The sequence below is a fragment of the Ranitomeya imitator genome, chromosome 3 (genome assembly GCF_032444005.1).
Source record: "Ranitomeya imitator isolate aRanImi1 chromosome 3, aRanImi1.pri, whole genome shotgun sequence".
In the NCBI taxonomy this organism is placed as follows: Eukaryota; Metazoa; Chordata; class Amphibia; order Anura; family Dendrobatidae; genus Ranitomeya; species Ranitomeya imitator.
Window position 1 is genome coordinate 834,316,070 of NC_091284.1, and position 17,545 is coordinate 834,333,614.

Sequence of the window (17,545 nt, forward strand, 5' to 3'; positions counted from 1 at the left end):
TTTACCAACAATAGAGGTTAGACTTACTGGCCTATAATTTCCAGGTTCACTTTTAGAGCCCTTTTTGAATATTGGCACCACATTTGCTATGCGCCAATCCTGCGGAACAGACCCTGTCGCTATAGAGTCACTAAAAATAAGAAATAATGGTTTATCTATTACATTACTTAGTTCTCTTAGTACTCGTGGGTGTATGCCATCCGGACCCGGAGATTTATCTATTTTAATCTTATTTAGCCGGTTTCGCACCTCTTCTTGGGTTAGATTGGTGACCCTTAATATAGGGTTTTCATTGTTTCTTGGGATTTCACCTAGCATTTCATTTTCCACCGTGAATACCGTGGAGAAGAAGGTGTTTAATATGTTAGCTTTTTCCTCGTCATCTACAACCATTCTTTCCTCACTATTTTTTAAGGGGCCTACATTTTCAGTTTTTATTCTTTTACTATTGATATAGTTGAAGAACAGTTTGGGATTAGTTTTACTCTCCTTAGCAATGTGCTTCTCTGTTTCCTTTTTGGCAGCTTTAATTAGTTTTTTAGATAAAGTATTTTTCTCCCTATAGTTTTTTAGAGCTTCAATGGTGCCATCCTGCTTTAGTTGTGCAAATGCTTTCTTTTTACTGTTAATTGCCTGTCTTACTTCTTTGTTTAGCCACATTGGGTTTTTCCTATTTCTAGTCCTTTTATTCCCACAAGGTATAAACCGCTTACACTGCCTATTTAGGATGTTCTTAAACATTTCCCATTTATTATCTGTATTCTCATTTCTGAGGATATTGTCCCAGTCTACCAGATTAAGGGCATCTCTAAGCTGTTCAAACTTTGCCTTCCTAAAGTTCAGTGTTTTTGTGACTCCCTGACAAGTCCCCCTAGTGAAAGACAGGTGAAACTGTACAATATTGTGGTCGCTATTTCCTAGATGCCCGACCACCTGCAGATTTGTTATTCTGTCAGGTCTATTAGATAGTATTAGGTCTAAAAGTGCTGCTCCTCTGGTTGGATTCTGCACCAATTGTGAAAGATAATTTTTCTTGGTTATTAGCAGAAACCTGTTGCCTTTATGGGTTTCACAGGTTTCTGTTTCCCAGTTAATATCCGGGTAGTTAAAGTCCCCCATAACCAGGACCTCATTATGGGTTGCAGCTTCATCTATCTGCTTTAGAAGTAGACTTTCCATGGTTTCTGTTATATTTGGGGGTTTGTAACAGACCCCAATGAGAATTTTGTTACCATTTTTCCCTCCATGAATTTCAACCCATATGGACTCGACATCCTCATTCCCTTCGCTAATATCCTCCCTTAAAGTGGACTTTAGACAAGACTTTACATAGAGACAAACCCCTCCTCCTCTCCGATTTTTACGATCCTTTATAAACAGACTGTAACCCTGTAAGTTAACTGCCCAGTCATAGCTTTCATCTAACCATGTCTCGGTTATTCCCACTATGTCAAAGTGCGAGTGATTCTGAAGCCCCCAGATCCCGGCCTCCGGCACTGATGCCCCCGAGCCCCAGGATGAGGACTGGAGGACGCGTCTGATGCAGTTAGTCGCTCGATTCTCAGAGATCATCGCTATGTGATTGTTCTGTTATTGATCCGATGCCTGAGACTCTGAATGTCCTAGAAAGTAAAATGCCGCATTATTTACCAGGTGCAGAATCGCCGCCTGATTTATGGGATCGACTTTCAAACTACTAACACTGATCTACAAAGCCATCCACAACCTGTCCCCTCCTTATATCTCTGAACTAATCTCCCAATATCTTCCCTCACGTAATCTCCGATCCTCCCAAGACCTCCTCCTTTCCTCCACACTTTTGTTCCTCACACAACCACCTCCAAGATTTCTCCCGAATATCCCCCATCCTCTGGAATTCCACGCCCCAACACGTCCGACTATCCACCACCCTCGGATCCTTCAGACGGAATCTGAAAACCCATCTCTTCAGGAAAGCCTACAGCCTGCAATAACCATTCTGCCGCCTCACCACCACCCGAGCTGCCACCTCACCAACCACCCGAGCTGCTGCAGCCTCACCAACCACCCGAGCTGCCGCCTCACCAACCACCCGAGCTGCCGCCTCACCACCACCAGAGCTGTCACCTCACCAACCACCTGAGCTGCTGCCACCTCACCAAACACCCGAGCTGCTGCAGCCTCACCACCACCCGAGCTGCCTCCTCACCAACCTCCCGAGCGGCCTCCTCACCACCACCAGATCTGCCGCCTCACCAACCACCCGGGCTGCCTCCTCAACACCACCCGAGCTGCCGCCTCACCACCACCCGAGCCGCCTCCTCACCACCAGATCTGCCGCCTCACCACCACCTGAGCTGCCTCCTCACCACCCCCCGAGCTGCCTCCTCACCACCAGATCTGCTGCCTCACCAACCACCCGAGCTGCCTCCTCACCACCACCCGAACTGCCTCCTCACCACCAGATCTGCCGCCTCACCACCACTCGAGCTGCCTCCTCACCAACCTCCCGAGCGGCCTCCTCACCACCACCAGTTCTGCCGCCTCACCAACCACCCGAGCTGTCTCCTCACCACCACCCGAGCTGCCTCCTCACCACCACCCGAGCTGCCTCCTCACCACCACCCGAGCTGTTTCCTCACCACCACCCGAGCTGCCTCCTCACCACCACCAGATCTGCCGCCTCACCACCACCCGAGCTGCTGCACTCCCGACCTTCTGTCTCTTCCCCATTATCATGTAGAATGTAAGTCCACAAGGACAGGGTCCTCTCCCCTCTGTACCAGTCTGTCATTGTAAATTTGTTTACTGTAAATGATATCTGTAACTCTGTATGTAACCCCTTCTCATGTACAGCACCATGGAATTAATGGTGCTATATAAATAAATCATAATAATAATAATAATAATAAAATAGACATCAGCAAAGTGGAGCAAGTTCAGAGAACAGCGACCAGAATGGTGAGCGGTCTGCAAACCATGTCCTATGAGGAACGGTTACAGGATCTGGGAATGTTTAGCTGCAAAAAAGAAGACTGAGAGGAGACTTAATAGCTGTCTACAAATATCTCAAGGGCTGTCACATTGTAGAGGGATCATCTTTATTCTCTTTTGCACAAGGAAAGACAAGATGTAATGAAATGAAACGGAATGGGAAGAAACACAGATTAAATATTAGAAAAAACTTTCTGACAGGGTGATGAATGAGTGGAACAGGCGGCCACGAGAGGTGGTAAGTTCTCCTTCAATGGAATTCTTCACACAGAGGCTGGACAGACATCTGTCTGGGAAGATTTAGTGACTTCTGCATTGAGCACGGGGTTGGACCAGATGACCCAGGAGGTCCTTCCAACTCTACCATTCTATGATTCAATGACCTTCAGCTTCTCCTGAATAGTTTTTTCTCAAGGACGTCCTGATCCTCGACACTGATGATCCCCGTATACCTGCTGACAACCTCTCACACACGGTATGCCGGCTGGTTGTCAGCGGATGAGGGGTTGGAGCTGTGGTGTGCGGTCTAATGTCTGATCACGTCATTATATCAGTGACGTCGGCCCTTGCAGCTTTGGATGTGAATGGAGTAAAGTTTCCAAAGTTTTCTGCCATTCTGAATAAGAAAACTTCCCCTGAAATCATAAAAATAAAACAAGTGATGAGACTTCTCCACGTGACATCCTGCAGATAAGCGGCGCCCTGCGAGGCCTCCACCGACACCAAGAACCAGACGACAGCTGCCTAATGAGCTGACGGGTAAGACATTAAGGCCGCGCCTCGAAGCTGAACCCCTGATGGGGCAGAGCACGGCCCCCCACACACGCCATCAATGACAGGAGGCGGCTCTGCCCCAAAAATCAGGAACAGAACACGAAGAAGAAAGGAAGAGAAAAGGAGAGCGCAGAGCGAAGCGATCACATCCCAAACCGGAGGACAAACAGGTCAACTACTCACAGCCCGGCCAAGAATGGCCAATAACAGGGACTAATAAGATTGTGGGTCTTTATTATTATATATAGATACATCACATGACACAACTGCGATCCATTACAGGATCAGACACAACAGAACAAAGCTTCAATCAGACGACAGAATCAGACACAAATCACAAAGAAATAAACCAGAAATGGAGGAAAGTTCTCGACCTACTAATCAGGCAAAAATGAAAAAATATTAAAATGAAGAAACAAAATAACCATAAGTACATGAATACCCCCCTAAAATAATAAATAGTATAAAATCATGTAAGACCCCGGCCCAGCTTCATTCATACTACTATATACAACCTGGGAAATAAGCCACAGTGTGCAGCTGTCAACACTGTTATACCACCCTCAGGATATCTCCTATATTACCCTATTTTTGTGTTGGGGGGTCCCCATAGCAGGGCTTACTTGGGGCCTGTCCTTGTTAGGACAGGAGCTTCGCAGCGGTACGACAGGGGTCTAGGGAAAGAACCCCGCATCCCCCACCCCACCCTGCTATCTGGACCTCCACTGTTCCTGCCATACATGTTGCGAGGAATCCGGTCTGTGGTTATCCGTCTGCACCACCGTCCTATATACAACATTATATACAATATAAAAACTATAAACACATTGCACTAAACCGAATATTATACAAAACCACAAACACAACAAAACCCTGCTGGTCCCACTGCCTTACCTTACAGCCCCCCCTTACACCACCACATTCACCCTACAACAAACCTAAACACAATACAGTACACAAAATTATCAAAATATTTTTTTTCCTATATATATATATATATATATATATATATATATACATATATATATATACACACACACCTACAGTAACTATCCCGCCACCCCTGATCCAGCTCTGGCCACAAAGTTCAGGAATCATCCGAGCTAGGATCAGGCCCCAAAGTTTTTCCCCAGGGGGGGCCTGGGCCAGGCCAGATCAGTCTCTTATCACCGCCGTTGAACCCCCCAATCCCCCACCTAACTAAGACCCTCTATTACACAATATATACAGTGGGGGAAAAAAAGTATTTAGTCAGCGACCAATTGTGCAAGTTCTCCCACTTAAAAAGATGAGAGAGGCCTGTAATAGACATCATAGGTAGACCACAACTATGAGAGTCACAATGAGAAAACAAATCATCCAGAAAATCACCTTGTCTGATTTGGTAAGATTTATTTTGCAAATTATGATGGAAAATTAGCATTTGGTCATCTAAAAACATGCAAAATTTCTGGCTCTCACAGACCTGTAAGTTCTTCTTTAAGAGGCTCCTCTGTCCTCCGCTCATTACCTGTAGTAATGGCACCTGTGTGAACTTGTTATCAGTATAAAAGACGCCTGACCACAACCTCAACCAGTCACACTCCAAACTCCATTATGGTAAAGACTAAAGAGCTGTCGAAGGACACCAGAAACAAAATTGTAGCCCTGCACCAGGCTGGGAAGACTGAATCTGCAATAGGCAAGCAGCTTGGTGTGATGAAATCAACTGGGGGAGCAATAATAAGAAAATGGAAGACATACAAGACCACTGATAATCTTCTCGATCTGGGGCTCCACACAAGATCTCACCCTGTGAGGTCAAAATGATCACAAGAACGGTGAGCAAAAATCCCAGAACCACACGAGGGGACCTAGTGAATAACCTGCATAGAGCTGGGACTGCCGTAACAAAGGCTACCATCAGTAATACACTACGCTGCCAGGGACTCAGATCCTGCAGTGCCAGACGTGTCCCCTTGCTTAAGCCAATACATGTCCAGGCCCATCTGAAGTTTGCTAGAGAGCATTTGGATTATCCAGAAGAGTATTGGGAGAATGTCATATGGTCTGATGAAACCAAACTGGAACTGTTTGGTAGAAACAAAACTCACTGTGTGTGGAGGAGGCAGAATGCTGAGTTGCATCCAAATAGCACCATACCTACTGTGAAGCATGGGGGTGGCAACATCATGCTTCGGGGCTGTTTCTCTGCAAAGGGGCCAGGACGACTGATTCGTGTACATGAAAGAATGAATGGGGCCATGTATCGTGAGATTTTGAGTGCAATCAGCAATGGTATTAAAGATGAAACGTGGATCGGTCTTTTAGCATGATAATGATCCCAAGCACACCGCCAGGGCAATGAAGGAGTGGCTTCGTAAGAAGCGTATGAAGGTCCTTGTGTGGCCTAGCCAGTCTCCAGATCTCAACCCCATAGAAAACCTTTGTAGGGAGTTGAAAGTCCGTGTTGCCCAGCGACAAGCCCAAAACATCACTGCTGTAGAAGAGATCTGCATGGAGGAATGGGCCAACATACCACCAACAGTGTGCGCCAACCATGTTAAGACTTACAGAAAACGTCTGACCTCTGTCATTGCTAACAAAGGATATATAACAAAATATTGAGATGAACTTTTGTTAATGACCAAATGCTTATTTTCCACCATAATTTGCTAAATAAATCTTGCCAAATCAGACAAGGTAATTTTCTGGATTTGTTTTCTCATTTTGACTCTCTTAGTTGTGGTCTACCTATGATGTCAATTACAGGCCTCTCTCATCTTTTTAAGTGGGAAAACTTGCACAATTGGTGGCTGACTAAATACTTTTTTCCCCACTGTACATAAAACCAATATTACAGAACACAACCTACGTACTCACCAACCAAGACTCAAGTTCGATGCCTGCAAACCTCCTATTTCAGGAGACAGAAATACAAAACAAAAATCTAGGGTGTAAAGACATTAGGCACCCCGAAAGAGAAACCCCTCCAGAGATGGGCCGCCCTCCGGGCACCCAGTCTTTCGCACTCCAGAGAACGCACCTTCACCAGGGCACCTAGGATGCTGCTACAAACTTTATCTACACGGAGGATTTTACTCTGCGTCAAAACTAAAACTTGTGCGTTCCATGTGAAATACCTGACCACTGCGCTAACTAAAAATAAAGTGGCTCGGTCCCTTCTCCCGAGGTCTCTGAACGCTCCATAGGCCCACTCGGCATAGGACAGAGTGGCCAGCCGCGGCCAACCAATGGAAGCGCCCACCCTGTTGTACACCTCTGTATTAAAGGGACAATGAAGCAGGAATTGCTCCATGCTTTCCAGCATGGTAGCACAAGCCTCACATGGGCAATTCCTGTGCTCGGAGCTCCTGTACTTCAAATTGTCAAGTCCCAGTACTTCTTGGGGATCCTGATAGTATTTAACAAACTCAACCCAACCTCTAGATCCTGACTTGGGCAGTCCTTGAGGACCAGTGGTCTCTGAAAATGTGAAAGCAAGACCCGCATGTCGAGGAGATTCCTCGGGAGGGACCTCACTTCCCACATTCCCAGACCCCACCAGCGCATCATTTTCAGAACCGGGGTAACATAAGCCGGGAGATGCCCGTGCGGTGTGCGAAGATCCTTCAATCTCCCTTTGTCTCCCATTCCTAGAAGAAAGGCTGAAACCATCCCTTGCAGGAGAATACCCACGGAGGAGCCCACTCTTTCCAGAGGTTTGCCACGTTAACTTTCAAAAAGGTGTTCACCATATTCAACCCCCCTGGTCTCCTCATGTGGTAAGTGACCTTCCACTTGACTAGGCTCAGTCTATTCCTCCATAACATCTGGAAGAACAGACTGTAGACCCGTGTCCAGAGAGTCTCTGCCAAGACACAGACGCTGCACAGGTAGCAAGGGGAGCAGGAAATCTTTGCACAGGTCAACCCTTTCCCTCAGGGTCAAAGACCAACCCTTCCATCTTCCATTGGTCCATTCTTTGGGGGACACGTTTGATTCTGCCTTCCCAGTCTTTCGTGGGGTAATCATCCTGGCGAAATTAGATGCCTAGGACTTTGGCATGTTCTTGCGATTCGGGTAGGGTGTCCGGAAGATCAAACGTGGGATCTCTGCCTCCCAGCCAGAGACTCTCACACTTGTCCTGGTTGACCTTGGACCCGGATGCCTCAGAATAGCTATCCACTTCTGACATTACCACCATCGCCTCCTCTTGTGAAGAAACAAAGACGGTGACATCGTCCGCGTAGGCCACTACCCTCAGGATAGCCTCTGGCGCCACCCAGCCCATCCTCACCCCTGTCAATGGTCCACAATCGACCTTCTGAGGAAGGGATCTATCACAAACGCGTAAAGCAAAGGGCTAAGAAGGCAGCCCTTGCGGACACCAGATCCTACCCCAAAAGGTTTTCCAATCCATCCATTTTCCAGAGGGAAAGTCTTAGCTCCTGTGTACATGGTCTTTAGCCAGTCCACAAACCCTTAAGGCAGACCATAGCTCAAAAGAGTGGACCAGAGGTATTCCTGGTTGACCTGATCAAAGGCTTTTGCCTGATCCAGGGTCAGCAAGAACCCCTTCCAAAGGCCCGCCCTGCCCCGCTCCACGGCCTCTTGGACATCTAGAAAAGCACTGAAAGTACTACAGCCAGGAATGCTACAGTGCTGGGCCTCCAAAAGGAGCCGCGGTGCAGAGTTCACCAGCGTGTTGAAAAGTATCTTAGCCAAAACCTTCCTGTCCACATTGAGAAGTGATATGGGACGCCAAATCTCAATGCGTGACGGATCCTTACTCTTTGAAAAAATTGATCAAAGCTGACCTCCTTAATGACCTCGGCAGAGTGCCCGAGGAGAGACACTCATTAAACACCTGAGTCAAGAGGGGGACCAAGGAGTCACTAGAGGTCCTAAAGAACTCGGATGTTAAGCCACCTGGACTGGGCAAGTTTTTGGGCCTGAGCCCATTGATCGCCGACATCCTGTTATGATCCAGTTCCTTCCTTCCCAAGAGGTGCGAATAGTATGAACTGACGACCTCCAAGATCCCTGATCTGGACTTTCTCAGGAATCCCGTACGGTCTATCAGCCCCATCACCATCTTACTATTTACTGACATCTTGCAGCTTCTGTAAGGGTCAGGCGAGTAGTACTTCCCTTAATCCCGCTCAAAAACCAAAGATGCATGTCTATCATACTAACACCTCTTCAGCAAGGATTTCACACTGGAGATCTCCTCGTGGCTACCTCCAGTCGAGACAAGATGCTCGAGTTTCCTCCTCAGACCCTGATACAGGCGATCCCTGTTCAGGCTTCTGAGGTTCGAGAGTTTGATCTTCATGAAGAGATATTTGCGGTCCCACTTGAATTAGGGACCATAGATGTTAATGAGCTGAAGCTCCAGTCCCCCATGGAGACATCTAGGATCAAGCAAATCCCCATTTCTAATTCGATTAATCGTCTGTATTCAACCGCTGCGGTCTTAAAAAGGACCGCCACCCCGCTATACAGCTCGGCCGTAAGAGACCAGTAGGAGGGCCCGTGCCTCCACTCCCGCCTTGCTTTATGCATGGCTGATAGGTCAGTCAACCCGATCTCCTGCAAAAAAAAAATGTCAGCGTCAAGTTGGCCGAGAAAATGGAAGGCCAAGTACCTTGCCGTTTGACTTTATGCTGGAAACATTAATGGCTGCCAGCGTTAACGGGGTGAGTGCTGCCATGATTGATTGAATTAGATAGCCTTTTTTCTCCCACCTCCAACAGTTTCACCCTCTTTATCTGACAATGATGAGCTTTTAGAGAGCTGAAGACAAACAGACGCATCCAATCTCTCCTTACATACACTATGGCCCTTGTCTGGTTGTCCTGAGTTAGTCCCCTGAGAAGACCCAGCGACCTCCTGAGCCCCAACAACCTTATCTGCAACCTCCGGCTCCCCATCCTCCCCTTCTGGAGGGGAGTCATGGAGGGCCCGGAACCGGTTGGAGAGATCCATCAGAGGGGGGAGGCTGGACCTTCCAATGGCACCTGGATCAGGGCTACAGAGTCAGAGGGGTCACACTCCAAGGAGGAGGCTCGAGGCCCGGACCCCCTCTTATCCTTGGCTGTTTTCCTGTTACCCTTTTTCATTTTCTGTGACCACTCACCCTCATCCAGACTGTCACCGGATGAAGGTTCCTGGGAAGACATGGCATTCTTTTGCTCCTCCGTTTCAAGTCTCTTGACTTCCTCGCTCAATTTGCTGTGTTTAGGATCCTCAACTGCAAGTGAAGTACCCGGGTCTGATCCTGCCACCTGATATTGAATGGTGGCAGCTTGCTCCTCACCGATTCCCTGTCTCCTCTGCCCCTACTGGTCCGTTCACCGGAAAAATTTAGTCTCGACTTTTGTCTGCCCCGCACTCACCACTTTCAGCAAGACCATATTAGCAAAGGAAGGCGGACAGCGACTGAACGGGTGACCGAGGTCACCACACAAGTTACACCTAATCCTGCCACAGATAGCAGCGATATGGCCGAGGTCCCCACACAGTGCGCATTTCTGGGTGGTACACTGCGCATTAAAGTGTATGGGGCTGCCGCACCTGTGACAGACCTTAGGCTGCCCCCGGTAGAAAATCAAGATCCTGTCCCTCCCCAAAAATGTTGAGGAAGGGATATGGGTAATGGTGTTTCCTGAAAACTTCAATTTCATCATGAAGGTCCAGGCCCCGACCAGATACCATGGTCGTCGCTGGTCTTCTCGGGAATACAGACGATGTCGCCGTATCGTCCAACCCAGGTGGAGATGTCGACACAGGAAAGTGACTCGTTACTGGTCAAAACGGTCACCTTCCTGAGTTCTGGAAGGATATCGAGACAAGAAAAAAACCCCGCCATTCGGGGCGACCCCAAGCCAGCTCATGGCGAGACCAGAAAAGCTCAAGGCCCTCCGGTCTCACAAAGCTGACATCGAAGTAGGAGGTCCCATAGGGATGGATCAAGGCGAAGATGTCATATGCCGCAAAGCCCATCCCCAGCAGGAGCTCAGCAACCTTCCACTAATCAGGACAGGCATCCTTGTTACCCACTGGAGACGGGCCACGTTCCTACGGTTACTCCTCTGCCCCGGTGTCGGCAGAGACCAGACAGTCTCTACCCCTCTATCTCAGAAGGCGGAAAGACCGTGTCTCTCTATCCAGAAAGACAGATCAACCTCCCTCCCCTCTACATTGATGGAACTCTCCCCTCTCCTCAGGGCGTCCAGGAAGCGCTGCTGCAAGTCACCATCCTCAGGGTCACCAGACAAGGGTGCACTACTACCCCCAGCAGTGACAGCTCCTGAATAGCTTGGGGCTGAAGCTCCCTCCACCGCTGGAAGGGCAGTGAGACCATTACCTACTTCCCTTCATTCATTCCACCACTACTCCCATTCTTCACTCCACTACTACGAACACCATTCATTCGACTACTACTCCCAACATTTTCTGCACAGCTCCTTTCACTCCCCTTACCATTACCGCCACCTCCCGTCACCCCATTACCACTATTCTCTCCACCATTTGTCCCACTGTTCTCTGCACCTTCCACAGTCACATCCATTCCTTCCTCCCTTGTGTTCAGAGTCTCTTCCCTCACACCTGCTGGACCAGGGGAGGGGTGCAGCACCACACCCGCTTTACTTAGTTCAGGTCTGACTTTATGCTGTGCTTTTGGAGCACTATGCCCCTTATTGTCCTGGGCAGAGTGTTTGTTAGCCGCCTACCCTGTAGCCACAGACTTCGGGGGTTTAGTGTCCTTTTTTGCCTTCGGGGCACACTGTTTCCCTGTTGCCGCAGTGCACCCAATATTCTAGGCAGTTTTAGTTTTTCCCTGCTGATTTTCTGCAGGAAGTCCTTACACGTGGTTCCCCTGTTCCAGCCGCGTGCCTCTTCTCCTCTGTTGAGGTGCACTGCTTACCTGTCACAACAGTGCGCCCCCCTTTTGCCATAACACGCTCCTTGGCCCTGCCCCCACAGCCCCGGCCAGGTCATCTGCAGTGAGCAGGGATGGAGTCTGCCCACACCGTCCCCCTTTACCAACGGCGTGGACATCCCCCTCGCCCCCCTCAGCCCCGGTGATAACCGGCTTAGCCGCAGAGGGCAGGGAGGGAAACTCCTCGGGGTCCCCTATGTCCGGCGCCGTGAGTACCACCACAGCCTCGCCCCCTGCACTGTTCCCCGCACAGACGGCAGCACCGCCGGACGTCCTCCTCCTCTCCCCACCTTGCCGATGCCCCGGAGCCACTGCAGAGCCCGTGCCTTTAGGTTTGGTGGGGTTTACACAGGAGGCGGTAGGTGTAACATCATCCATCAGTACATATCTGTATCTCCCCACCTCCCGTGCGGTCTCCTTCGTCTTCTTCCTCTTCTTGTTTTCCTCTGCTGGGTCGTCCTCACCAAAGGAAAAGCGGTCCAGGTTCACTGGAGACTCCAGCTGTCGGATCTCCTCTAGCAGACCGCCCTCCTCCTCTTCCTCCTCTAGCAGACCACCCTCCTCCTCTTCCTCCTCTAGCAGACCGCCCTCCTCCTCTTCCTCCGCTGACACTCCAGCCTGTGCTGTCGGAGTCCTCTGCCGTGCCGGGAGGCCGCTCTCCTGTTGTCGGATCTGCGACTCACTCTCCCGGCTGGTTCCAGCTTGTAGGACTCCAGTCACAGCCACGTCGTCGTCCTCCTCCTCCTCCTCGTCGCTTAGGACGCCGGCTGGCGGCTCTCCTGAGGTATTTAACCCCTTCATTTCTGAGAACCGCCGCTGGTTCTTAAACCTCTCCAGGAAGGGACCTGCGCTTTTCTCAATCCCCTCCCGGAGGAGCACTAACCGGACCATCTCATCTTTGAGGGCTCTGAACCTCTGAGAGGTCGCGGGTTTCTCTTTGTTAGAGGTTTGGGTGTTCAGGACCCGAGCCACCCGCAGCTTCTCCTTCAGCCCGGTCAGTGCTTTGCCGGCGTCCTCGTACTCACGTAGTATGGCGACCACTCGGGAGGAGAAGGTACTCGTGGACTCGCCGGAGCTCCTCTCCCCCAGGATGTTCCTCTCCTTCCTGGGGCCTGGGGCGCCCCTGTCTCCCTCTCTGGGCGGACGATGAGCCGTCTCAGGGTTGGTGTAGGTGGGTATGGTTCTTCTCACCCGTCCCAACCTCCTCAGTCCCTCTTGGGCCGGTTGCTGTTGCTGCTCTCTGTCCCCCGCCGGCACAGACCGGGGAACAGAAGCCTGGGAAGCCATGCCGGACTCCCGGGAAGCCTGCCTCTCCCTGGGGGCCTCCTACTGGAAGTCCTAAGACAGGGTGTGACTGATTAGTCCCCTCCCCCAGTAATGGCTGATAACAGGGAGTAATAGATTTTAGTTCGCTGTCCTACTCTCTGGTGGTTCCGGAGTGGGTGAGTACCGTCGTAGGATATGATGGACGTTCCCAGCTCCCCTCCCCCGGTCTGTGGATATAATTGATGCTCCAGATTCTCGGTTCTTGTGGCCATTTTTGGTGAATCCAGAGAATAATAACGGGCAGAGGTGGAAGGTAAATTATTAACAGCTTCTCATTAGCTCAGAGGAAGCGCCCGGGTCTCTACGGCTCCAACAGAGGTGCGATCCACAGGGTGCACAGTGGGGACCCCCGGCCTGTGGGGTTGATAGGCAGGTGAGTCCTGGTGGAGCAGTGCCCCCCTGTGGACATCGCTGGATTCATTATTACAGACGGGTTAATGACAGTGTAGCTTCTCCACGACATCGCAGTTTTCTGATTTGAGGGATGCTGGCGGCACAGAGAGGTGAGCAGCTCCAGGTGACTGCAGAATGGGGATGGTGTGCAGTGTCGGTGCGCACGCTGCCATTACTCCCCGCTATTTCCAGTGTGATTGGGCGCCGACGACACTCATTTGGCTGAAAAATAAGAGAAGTCATGAAACTAGAACAATGTCACCAGAACATTGGGGACTCGTAACACTGTGAGCACCGACAACGCACACTACCACCATTGTGTAGTTACACAGAATCTTTTGTCCCCAGTGTGGATAGATGGAGGCTGCACAGAAAGAGGAAAGGGGCACGGGACTCGGTGCCAAACTTACCTTTTTTCTGGAAAACGAGACCAAAAATTACAGAGAGATCAAAATTATTAATAATATTAACACCAACCATTCTAATAATAAGATACGATGTAACAACAGAATAGTGACTGCAGCTCTGGAGGTGACTGGAGGATAAGATGTGATGTAACAGCAGAACAGTGACTGTCGATTCACTTAAAGGGAACCTGTCACCCCCAAAATGGAAGGTGAGCCAAGCCCACCGGTATCAGGGGCTTATCTCCAGCATTGTGTAATGCATTCTGTAATGCTGTAGATGAGCCCCCGATGTATCCTGAAAGATGAGAAAAAGAGGTTAGATTATACTCACCTGGGCGGGCGGTCCGGGGCCTCCCATCTTCTTACGATGACGTCCTGTCTTCACGCTCCGGCGCAGGCGTACTTATATTCCCTGTTGAGGGCAGAGCACAGTACTGCAGTACGCAGGTCTCAGGAAAGGTCAGAGAGGCCCAGCGCCTGCGCACTGCAGTACTGTGCTCTGCCCTCAACAGGGAGATAAAGTACACCGGAGCCGGAGCCTGAAGACAAGAAGAGGACGTCATCGTAAGAAGGTGGGAGGCCCCGGACCGCGACGCCCATCGGACCAGAACCGGACCGCCCCTGGGCGAGTATAAGCTAACCTCTTTTTCGGGGCTTATCTACAGCATTACAGAATGCTGTAGATAAGCCCCTGATGTCTGTAGGCTTAGCTCACCTTCGATTTTGGGGGTTACAGGTTCCCTTTAAGGCATGTTCCCATGATCAGGAATAGCAGCATTTTGGGCGCAGCTAACCTGTAATGCGTCCAAAAAGCTGCGTTGTACAGTTTATGCACAGTGGATGAATTTATAGAAATCTCATGCCATGTGTGCTTCTATTTACCACTGTGTAAACTTCCCCACGTTATCATGTATCTCTGTATACAGGGAGCTCCCCCTAGTGGTGGCTGCAGACAGGATCTTACCATGTATCTCTGTATACAGGGAGCTCCCCCTAGTGGTGGCTGCAGACAGGATCTCATCATGTATCTCTGTATACAGGGAGCTCCCCCTAGTGGTGGCTGCAGGCAGGATCTTATCATGTATCTCTGTATACAGGGAGCTCCCCCTAGTGGTGGCTGCAGACAGGATCTTATCATGTATCTCTGTATACAGGGAGCTCCCCCTAGTGGTGGCTGCAGACAGGATCTTATCATGTATCTCTGTATACAGGGAGCTCTCCCTAGTGGTGGCTGCAGACAGGATCTTATCATGTATCTCTGTATACAGGGAGCTCCCCCTAGTGGTGACTGCAGACAGAATCTCATCATATATCTCTGTATACAGGGAGCTCCCCCTAGTGGTAGCTGCAGACAGGATCTTATCATGTATCTCTGTATACAGGGAGCTCCCCCTAGTGGTGGCTGCAGACAGGATCTTATCATGTATCTCTTTATACAGGGAGCTCCCCCTAGTGGTGACTGCAGACAGAATCTTATCATGTATCTCTGTATACAGGGAGCTCCTCCTAGTGGTGGCTGCAGGCAGGATCTTATCATGTATCTCTGTATACAGAGAGCTCCCCCTAGTGGTGGCTGCAGACAGGATATTATCATGTATCTCTGTATACAGGGAGCTCTCCCTAGTGGTGGCTGCAGACAGGATCTTATCATGTATCTCTGTATACAGGGAGCTCCCCCTAGTGGTGGCTGCAGACAGAATCTTATCATGTATCTCTGTATACAGGGAGCTCCCCCTAGTGGTGGCTGCAGACAGGATCTTATCATGTATCTCTATATACAGGAAGCTCCCCCTAGTGGTGGCTGCAGACAGAATCTTATCATGTATCTCTGTATACAGGGAGCTCCCCCTAGTGGTGTCTGCAGACAGGATCTTATCATGTATCTCTGTATACAGGGAGCTCCCCCTAGTGGTGACTGCAGACAGGATCTTATCATGTATCTCTGTATACAGAGAGCTCCCCCTAGTGGTGACTGCAGACAGGATCTTATCATGTATCTCTGTATACAGAGAGCTCCCCCTAGTGGTGACTGCAGACAGGATCTTATCATGTATCTCTGTATACAGAGAGCTCCCCCTAGTGGTGGCTGCAGACAGGATCTTATCATGTATCTCTGTATACAGGGAGCTCCCCCTAGTGGTGGCTGCAGACAGAATCTTATCATGTATCTCTGTATACAGAGAGCTCCCCCTAGTGGTGGCTGCAGACAGGATCTTATCATGTATCTCTGTATACAGGGAGCTCCCCCTAGTGGGGACTGCAGACAGGATCTTATCATGTATCTCTGTATACAGGAAGCTCCCCCTAGTGGTGGCTGCAGACAGGATCTTATCATGTATCTCTGTATACAGGGAGCTCCCCCTAGTGGTGACTGCAGACAGGATCTTATCATGTATCTCTGTATACGGGGAGCTCCCACTAGTGGTGACTGCAGACAGAATCTTATCATGTATCTCTGTATACGGGGAGCTCCCCCTAGTGGTGGCTGCAGACAGGATCTTATCATGTATCTCTGTATACGGGGAGCTCCCCCTAGTGGTGGCTGCAGACAGGATCTTATCATGTATCTCTGTATACGGGGAGCTCCCCCTAGTGGTGACTGCAGACAGGATCTTATCATGTATCTCTGTATACAGAGAGCTCCCCTAGTGGTGACTGCAGACAGATTCTTCTATCAAATATAAATAGTAAAGCCGCACCCTATAATGGCAATGTCTCTATGGACAGCAGAGTGCACGTCCTCACCAGGGGATCCATCCCAGTAGGTAAATCCAGAAGCACATGAAGAAAAGGACAGCACCACAGCAATTGTGAAAAGACAGCTCCAAAGTTTATTCTGCCATCTGCAACGTTTCGGTCCGTGGATCTTTTTCAAGAATCTGTATACAGATTCTTATCATGTATCTCTGTATACAGGGCGCTCCCCCTAGTGGTGACTGCAGACAGGATCCTATCATGTATCTCTGTATACAGGGAGCTCCCCCTAGTGGTGACTGCAGACAGGATCTTATCATGTATCTCTGTATACAGGGAGCTCCCCCTAGTGGTGGCTGCAGACAGGATCTTATCATGTATCTCTGTATACGGGGAGCTCCCCCTAGTGGTGACTGCAGACAGAATCTTATCATGTATCTCTGTATACGGGGAGCTCCCCCTAGTGGTGGCTGCAGACAGAATCTTATATATTTCTGTATACAGGGAGCTCCCCCTAGTGGTGACTGCAGACAGGATCATATCATGTATCTCTGTATACAGGGAGCTCCCCCTAGTGGTGGCTGCAGACAGGATCTTATCATGTATCTCTGTATACAGGGAGCTCCCCCTAGTGGTGGCTGCAGACAGGATCTTATCATGTATCTCTGTATACGGGGAGCTCCCACTAGTGGTGACTGCAGACAGAATCTTATCATGTATCTCTGTATACGGGGAGCTCCCCCTAGTGGTGGCTGCAGACAGGATCTTATCATGTATCTCTGTATACGGGGAGCTCCCCCTAGTGGTGGCTGCAGACAGGATCTTATCATGTATCTCTGTATACGGGGAGCTCCCCCTAGTGGTGACTGCAGACAGGATCTTATCATGTATCTCTGTATACAGAGAGCTCCCCCTAGTGGTGACTGCAGACAGAATCTTATCATGTATCTCTGTATACGGGGAGCTCCCCCTAGTGGTGGCTGCAGACAGAATCTTATATATTTCTGTATACAGGGAGCTCCCCCTAGTGGTGGCTGCAGACAGGATCTTA